This window comes from Dendrobium catenatum, unplaced genomic scaffold, assembly GCF_001605985.2.
Source record: "Dendrobium catenatum unplaced genomic scaffold, ASM160598v2 fragScaff_scaffold_1492, whole genome shotgun sequence".
Classification (NCBI taxonomy): domain Eukaryota; kingdom Viridiplantae; phylum Streptophyta; class Magnoliopsida; order Asparagales; family Orchidaceae; genus Dendrobium; species Dendrobium catenatum.
Window position 1 is genome coordinate 233,146 of NW_021319954.1, and position 8,353 is coordinate 241,498.

Below are 8,353 nucleotides of genomic sequence, written 5' to 3' on the forward strand. Positions count from 1 at the left end.
ATCTCTATCAGTCAGTGCCCTATCTTGTATCCTCAGAATAAATCATGGTACATTAATCAATCCATCTACAATTTAGCATTCTTTCAAACCATTTGTGTGTGTCGACACACTATTTTTTTCATTAAAAGTAAGTTGAATAAATTATTCATTTTTTTAAGGTTGTGAAAATCAGACCGTACAACGAACTAGAAGAAGGAGAGGTTCATAGTTCGACCGATTCGACCGGTCGAATCGGGGTCTAACCGGATGGTATAATAAATAATAATTTTATTAAAATTTAATAACATTAACATAATAATTATGACATTCTAACATCAAAACTTATAATTTTAAGAATTTAAACTATGTAATTTCAGTAGATTATCTCTCAATATAAATAAATAAATTAAATTGAAATGATGAATATAATTAGATACTTTAAGTAAATTATAAGATATAGAGTTTAATTATATTATATTTATTAATATCAAATAATTTCATTATAATTAACTTTTATATTTATTTATCGTAATTATAAATGAGATTCTTATAATATACATTATAACAAATTTAAAAAAAAATGTAATATATAAATTATAATATTTAAATTTATAAAAAGAGTAATTAGAATAATATTTAATATAATATATGAATTTATAATATTTAAAATTTATATCATTAATTCATATAATATACATTATAACAAATTTATAATATATTAAATTTATAGTACAAATTAAAAAAACCAATCCAATTTATGACCCAACCAGCTCAAATTTGTCACAACCAACCCAAATTAATGGTCCAATACAACCCAAACTCACATTAAAGCTCATATAGACTTCATGCAAACTTTTAAGTCCCACATCATGTGGTAGTAAGAGTGCTTGCCTTTTAACTTTTTATATAGTGTAAAGTTCACTCTTTGTTTACAAAGCATATTTTATGAGATGACATCCATATATTATGATATAAAAAATCTTAATATTTCATAAATTTATTTTTAAAAATTGTAATAAAGTAAAAAAAAAATTATAATATTTAAAACTTATAAAAAATATTAAAATCGGGCCAGTTCTTTTGAACAAAATAGGTTCACCGATTTGAACGATCGGTTTAGTCCAGTTTTGGCCGGTTCTCTATGAAGCCAATTTTTAAACGGGACTAGATTGGACAACTGATTGGTTCACAGTTGAACCAGTCAAACTGATCGGTTTGATCTAGTTTTTAAGACCTTGCATTTTTCTATGCTTTATCTTCCTCAAAATATAGGAACCAACTCCTTTATTCAACAAACAAGCAACATCCTTCCACGCATTGAAGCTTTGATCCCACTCACCTTTTCTGATGCTTATTAAAGTCAAACAACTCACCATCCTTCTTCTTATCTTTCTAACCTTCTCCCTATCAAACTAAAGGCCCTCTGACCTCCAGACCCTGCTCACCTCCCTCAGCCGAACTATCACACCCAAATCTAAATATTATCCATCTCTTCTTTTCGCCGACCTGTTCACTATGCTAAAGACCTTCATTCAACTTAAGGCCTCAAACCTAACACTAGAACCTCACATGGCCCATACGCTGCCTTGCACAAACACTTCAAGCCATGGTCATCTTTTCAATCCTAAAACCTACTGTGCCCGACCCCCATCGATATCTCCCTATTCTATGCCATACCCAAGCTCTTAATTTATTCTCCTTTTGATTCCCTACAGCCAACACCATGCCGATCTCATGCCCTACCTCAACCTCATGAGCCTCAAATCACCTAGTCCCCTCTCTATGAGCCCAATACTTACCTACATCCGACCTTAGACGAACACCACATGGCTAAACTCCACTACAATAAACATCTCATCCGACCAGTATTATATAATGTATATAGGTATATAACTATTAGGTAGTTAATTGAAATTTTTATTTTTTATTATTATTATATATGTATTTATATAATAATATACACACACACTCACACACACACACACACACTATATATATATATATATATATCCAAAAAATAAGAAAAAAATATGCTTTTATGCAAACTCTCGACATTCCTAAGCTTACTTCTTAGTTTGTTAAAGTTGTTATGTTAGCCTGAAAATATTTATTTAGATTTTGAGTAAAAACAGATTTTATTCATACCCTTACGAGCCTGTATATATCAAGGTTAAATCAAAAGTTCTATGCAAGAGAAGATATTAGGAAAACAGGCTATCCTATGCTCAAATAAAGTAAACCACTAAATCAATCAATCAAATTAACTAAATAAATAATTGTTTATAGTCAAATGCCATTTTATTACAACCAAAAATTTACAGAAATTAAAAGTGGTCGGGTACCACTGACAACAACCTAGATTCTCATCCTAGGACTGACACAAGAAACTTTGAGTGGGATACTCTACCATATTCACTTCTTCAACCTTCTTCATGCTCCTTGGGTTCTTCTGGTCTGAAAATCAAAATAAAAAGAAACTACCCCCTTAAAGAGATTTTTTCTTTTCTTATTAGATATTAAAATCATCCTAACTTGAGCCTCTAAATGAAAGAGAACTCTTCCATAAGGGATGTTCTCTCCTCTTTGTATTCCAAGTTGGATGTAGTATCCCCAACTCAAAAACTCACTTTAACAATTCAATTACAACACAATTGACTTACATCAAATTTAAAATAAAAGAATCTAGACTCCTTGTAAGGTTATCCTAAGCAATTAAAATAAATAAACATCCCAAGGAGTTATATATTTGCAAAAATTAAATCATAGCCACACTTAGTCATGATCTTTAATTTTAATGGGGAGCTTTAGCAATTTACCACCTGCATAAAATAAGTTAATCATAATTTATTTTACCCCCTTGACTTAGCCCTATATGAGCATAAACACATATATAAAACTTAGTGTGTATCCAAATCATTCATTACCTAGAGGTAATCTATAGCCCCACAATAATTCATAAATCAAAATAAATAAATAAAAATATTAACTAAGCTAAACATTCAATTCTAAACCAGCATGTAATGAAAACCTAAAAAAAACTAAAACATAATAGTAGAAAAGTGAACATAATCCTAGTCTAGATCTAGAGTTAGTTGTCCAATCAAGTTATCTAAAGTATGTGAGGTAGGCTTTGTGATTTGGTTGTCCTATGCTAGGTAGTTTATTAAAGTTATGTAATGTTCAAGTTTTCTAAAGGTTAAAAGGAAAATTTAGTTTGAGTTTAAATATTAATGTATTAAAGTTCATTTTAAAATGTATTTTAAAGTTTAGTTAGTCATTACCTTTATTACTCATTAGGGCCGTGAAGTTTATTTCACCAGCTTAGACCTAGGTAACTTAGTATTAATCAATATTAATTAAATTAATTTAGTTAGTTTAGGATTAAGGACTGATAAATTTTAAATCAATTCATTAATTACTAGTTTAAATGATTAAGTTATAATTTTCAAAAATTTAGGTTAATTATTGAATTCTTTGAATTATTTAGATTATTTTAATTAGTAAATTAAGTGTTAAAAATTGACTTTCTAAATTAAAGTGAATTTGTAGTTTTAATATTTTCCTTAAATAATAGACCCTAATATGAGTAATTAGACTCTAAGTTTGCTAAATTTGAAATTTTCTGCTTTAATTTGTAAATTTTAAGTTTTGACCTAAATTTGAACTACAGTTAACAAGAAAGTTGACTTTTGACTTGAACTTATTTCTGGTGATATAACATTTTTAAAAAACACTAGACCTTAAATGGTGTTGAATGACTTTGACTTTGATTAATTTAAATTTTTTTGGAATTACTTATGATTTTTCAAAGCTTGGTTAATTAATTAAATTTATAAATTATTTAATTAAAGGAGTTTTAGTGGTTTTGATCCAATCTAGTCCCAACTTTGATAGAATCACCTCCAATAGCCAAGAATGACATAAGGAAGTCTTTCCAAGTGTTCAAAGTTTTTTATGAAGTTTTAATTACTTTAATTAATTAAATTAATTATTTTTTTTAATTGTATCAAAGAAATGTGATTAAAGGGCTTTTTTTCATGAACAGAAGGTTTAATTATAAATAATTGGATACCTTATATAAATCTTTTTGGATTTTATATGAATTAATTATAATTTAATTAAGGCTACAATTCAAAACTAGAAGGAATTTTGGGTTCCCTAGTTGGTGGACCAAATGGGCTCTATATTCAGTGAAACTTGGGTCATGAGTTCACCTGATCTCAAGGACCAAGCCTATTGAATTTGGGCCCAAATTGAATCCTTTAGGCTGGTTAACCAAACCCCTTAACATAACCATATGGTTACCTTTAAAAATCATAACTCACTATCTACAAATAAGGGGGATGAAATCAGTGGACCTAAACTCCCTATCCTAAGCCCAATCAACAAAAAAATAATCAAATTGCAATACTCAATGAAAAACCATTAAGTTAATTTAAATTTAAGGTTCAAACTGTGACCCCAAAGTTCAAAATAAATTAAATATGCCCTTAAATAATTAAAATAAGGGGAATAAAATTGTGAAATGTGAGAGACAGGCCAAAATTTATTTCCCCAAAGTCTCAAGTTGCGAGGAGTTCAATTTTCTGAGAAAAGACTAAAATTCCCTTACAATACTTACAAGAATTCATTGAGTTTCATACAAGTACACAACCTGAGATTATAGGTCTTTTGAAGATCTCTTTAAGATCTTTCTAATGAGTATAAGAACTTATAATTTGATTGAGTAGATTGGGGATAAGAATTTTCAAAAATCCCTTAATTTCCTATGAAATTAAATGCTATCTAGTCATCACATGCTTTACACGTGGGTGTGATCATATTGGTCAGCCAATCATTAGTGGTTGACTGGATAATGTAGGATTGGATATATAATAATTGATAAATAAACTCTAAAACCATTATATTTAATACAAACCATTGATTAAGATTATTCGCTTAGATTACATCTTCAACCTCCTGTACACGCCTAAGGCATTAGAGTTTCACTAGCGTGATCAAAGGGATCCTGCAAGCCAAACTCATTGAAATTTCTCAGGGAATATCTTGAACATATAAATCATTAATCTAATAGTCAAATTCTAGAAAGTTTATGGTTTACATCAAACTTTACCTACACTATCTAGCTATGATATCAGGGTTAGGTTTGTACCTTTAAGAAAGTCCCAATGAATGGGATTTTCTCATGGGATACTAGAGGGGATGACCAGGAATAATTCTTCCTCAAACATCAGAGCTGGAGGTAGGAGTTCCATTGGAGGATGGAGTGTTCTTATTAAAATTTTCCCATAATGGTTGTTTGAGGTGGATAGAAGACAAGGGAAGATATGGTATTACTCAAAGAGCTCTAGGGATGGAATTTAAAAAGCTAGAAAGGAATGTAATGGATTAGAAGAAGTTGCTTATTCAAGTTACCCCCCAGAGATAAGGATAATTTGGATTGACTATGTAGATCGTCAGATGGCCTCCAGATGGTATGGGACAACATGTGGAGGCCCTCATAGATTTAAGGAAGTGAACTCAAATCTTTGAGAAGTATTAACTAGGGTGCGTGAAGGGGCGGGGGCATTGGAGGTAATTCTCTATTCATTCTAGCTGCCACTGGCTTGGTCAGGTTGAGTGGAAAGAATGCTGGAGACCAAGTAAACTCAAGTAAGAGCTCAATTAGGCTGGAGGCAAACAAATTCAATCAAGTGTCTCTAGTTGGCCCAAACCTGTATGGTTTGGGTCAACTTGGGTGCAACTTGGGGTCAATTCATTATTAGAGATTGATGTGGGAGGTATATTGGGTTAAGGCCTATCCAATATAAGTGCTAATTGGGTTTGATTTGGATTGTGAAAGGAGAAGCCTCAGGTTAAAGTTATTTTAAACACTTTGGGCTAGCCTCAGTCTTGTCCTAAGTTAATCCAATGATTGGGCTAACTAGGGTTGGTGTGTTAGACCTAGGACCACAAAATGGAAGTGTTTATTGGTCATGGGGAAGTCTAGGTTGGGAAATGGCTCAACCCTTAGTGGTTTTGACCACTTTGGGTTAGACTAATTCCTAACTTGAGTTTACCCATAGGTTGCATTAACTTGGGTAGATGTATTGGGTCATGGGGGAACCAATACCACCATTTGTTTTATTTGGTTTGGCTTAAGGAGAGATTTGTCCCATGTGAGACCTCTCTTTGGGCACTTGGGTAAAGTATTATGGCAAACATAAGTGGGCAAAATGCTTGGGCCTTCATGATGGACCTTCTAGGATCCTAAAAAGTCTTCCCTAGGGTTTGAATGGGTTTGGCAAGGTCTTAGTAAAAGTATTTAAAGGGGTTAAAGGTGTTTGTATACTTGGTCAACCTTTGTTGACTTATTCAACCAAATTGAACAATGGTCAATGTTTGGGTCCATTAAGTTATAATTGACCATTTGAATCTAATGGGAGTGGTCCAAACTGGTTGGGGTACATTTGGATTGAAATACAAATTTAAAAACATAAAGGGTAGTTTTGGTTAACTATAATTGACTTGGTCTACTAGGTCAAACTAAGGGCTAAGTTTTGGCTCAATAAATTTGAATTGATCAATGGAGACCAATGGAGGTGGTCCAATGACAAGAAGAGATCATTTGGATTGAAATGGTTGTTCAAACCCTTCAGGTGTACTTTTGTTAACCATGGTTGACTTGGACAACTTTGTCAAACTAATGACTAGGTTTATGTTTAATGCATTTCTAATGATGTTTAGGATGCACTAGGAGAGGTTTTAAGGTTTGATGTGGTTGAGTCATATTGATTCTTAGGGAAAAGTCTAAAAATCCCCTTAAAGGGCATTTTAATTATTTTGGCCGCTAGTCAATTTTGGGTCAAGCTGGGTCAAGAAAAGTGCAGTTTACTCATCAATATATCATATTAGAGGTGATTAATATGGCGAAAAATCTTTGTTAAGATACCATGGTCAATTTCCACTAAATGAAATGTCCAAAGGCATAGGTTACAAATATTTAAAGGTTTTATATCCCCTGGAAATTAATTTAGTTTTTGAGGTTAGAGAACTCAGTTTGAGCTCAAATTTGGAGGTTTGACCATGGACATGTGTAATTGATATGAAACTAATATATCATGATTCAAGGAGATAGGAAAATCACTTAAAAAGGGTTATAAACTTGGGTCCTTAACCTTGGGATTTAGTTTAGGGTTATGGATTTGGATTGGATTAAGAGCTTTATTAAAAGTAGAATGGGCCCTGATGACCTTATACAAAGATGAGGTTAAGAACCCATAATTTTATTTAAAGATTTGTTTTACTATGCCATGTGATCTCTTAAAATGCACAACATTCAAGAGTGCCAAAATCTATAAGTTCATTGAGCGATACAAAATTAATTAGCGATACTTATCTACAGATAACCCAAAGCCAATGGCTTGGTAGAGCCTTCAAAAGGATACTGGTGAAATTATTGACTAATATCCTTATCTAATATAAAAGATATTGGCACACTAAGATGGAATAAGCATTATTGGCATACCGTACTACTTACATGATGTTATCCATAGCCACTCCTTATGCACTAATGTTTGGAGTTAAAGCAGTACTACTGTTAGAGATTAAGCTACCATCACTTTTCCTAGTTATCCAGCATAATCTGATCAAGGTGAAAATTATTTATTTGAGAATAGAAGAGCTCAATGTGCTTAACAAAGTTAGACTATAAGCTTAACTGAACTTGCAAATCTATCAGGTAAAATGAAAAAATCATTTGATTAGATGGTCTGTTATCGAGCATCACAAGAACTATAATTGCTCCATATGCAAACAAGATTATCATCCCACATTAAAAAATTAGTGGAAAATTTATATCCGATGTGGAAGGCCCCTTTGTCATAAATAAGGTGTATCAAGGAGGAGCTTACTAACTTATTGATCTGCTATGTTAGAGGCCCATGTCACCGATCAACAATTAATGGCTGAAGAAGTATCATGAATAAAATTACTTAAGAAAATACTATATTTAATATACTATATATATCATACATATTTATTAGCATATAAAACTTATATTTTAATTCTTTTATAGTATAATAACGTATTTTAAAAATACCATAAAAATTCCTAATAATATTTGGGGCATTTTAAATATTTATTCTTGTCAGCATCACATCACATGTCAAAATTCTCAAAAAAAAAAATTTAAAATCTTAAAATACAAGATCTATCAAAAATCTTGTTGCATCAAAGGGAGAATATAAATATTTATTTGGGATGACATCATGCTATGCACTGAGATCTTCAAATAAATATTTAAAATCTCAAAGCACCAAATTTATACTATCTAAAATCTCCTTGCAAGAAAGCAGGCATTTTAAATATGTTATTTTGGTTGGCATCATGTTTC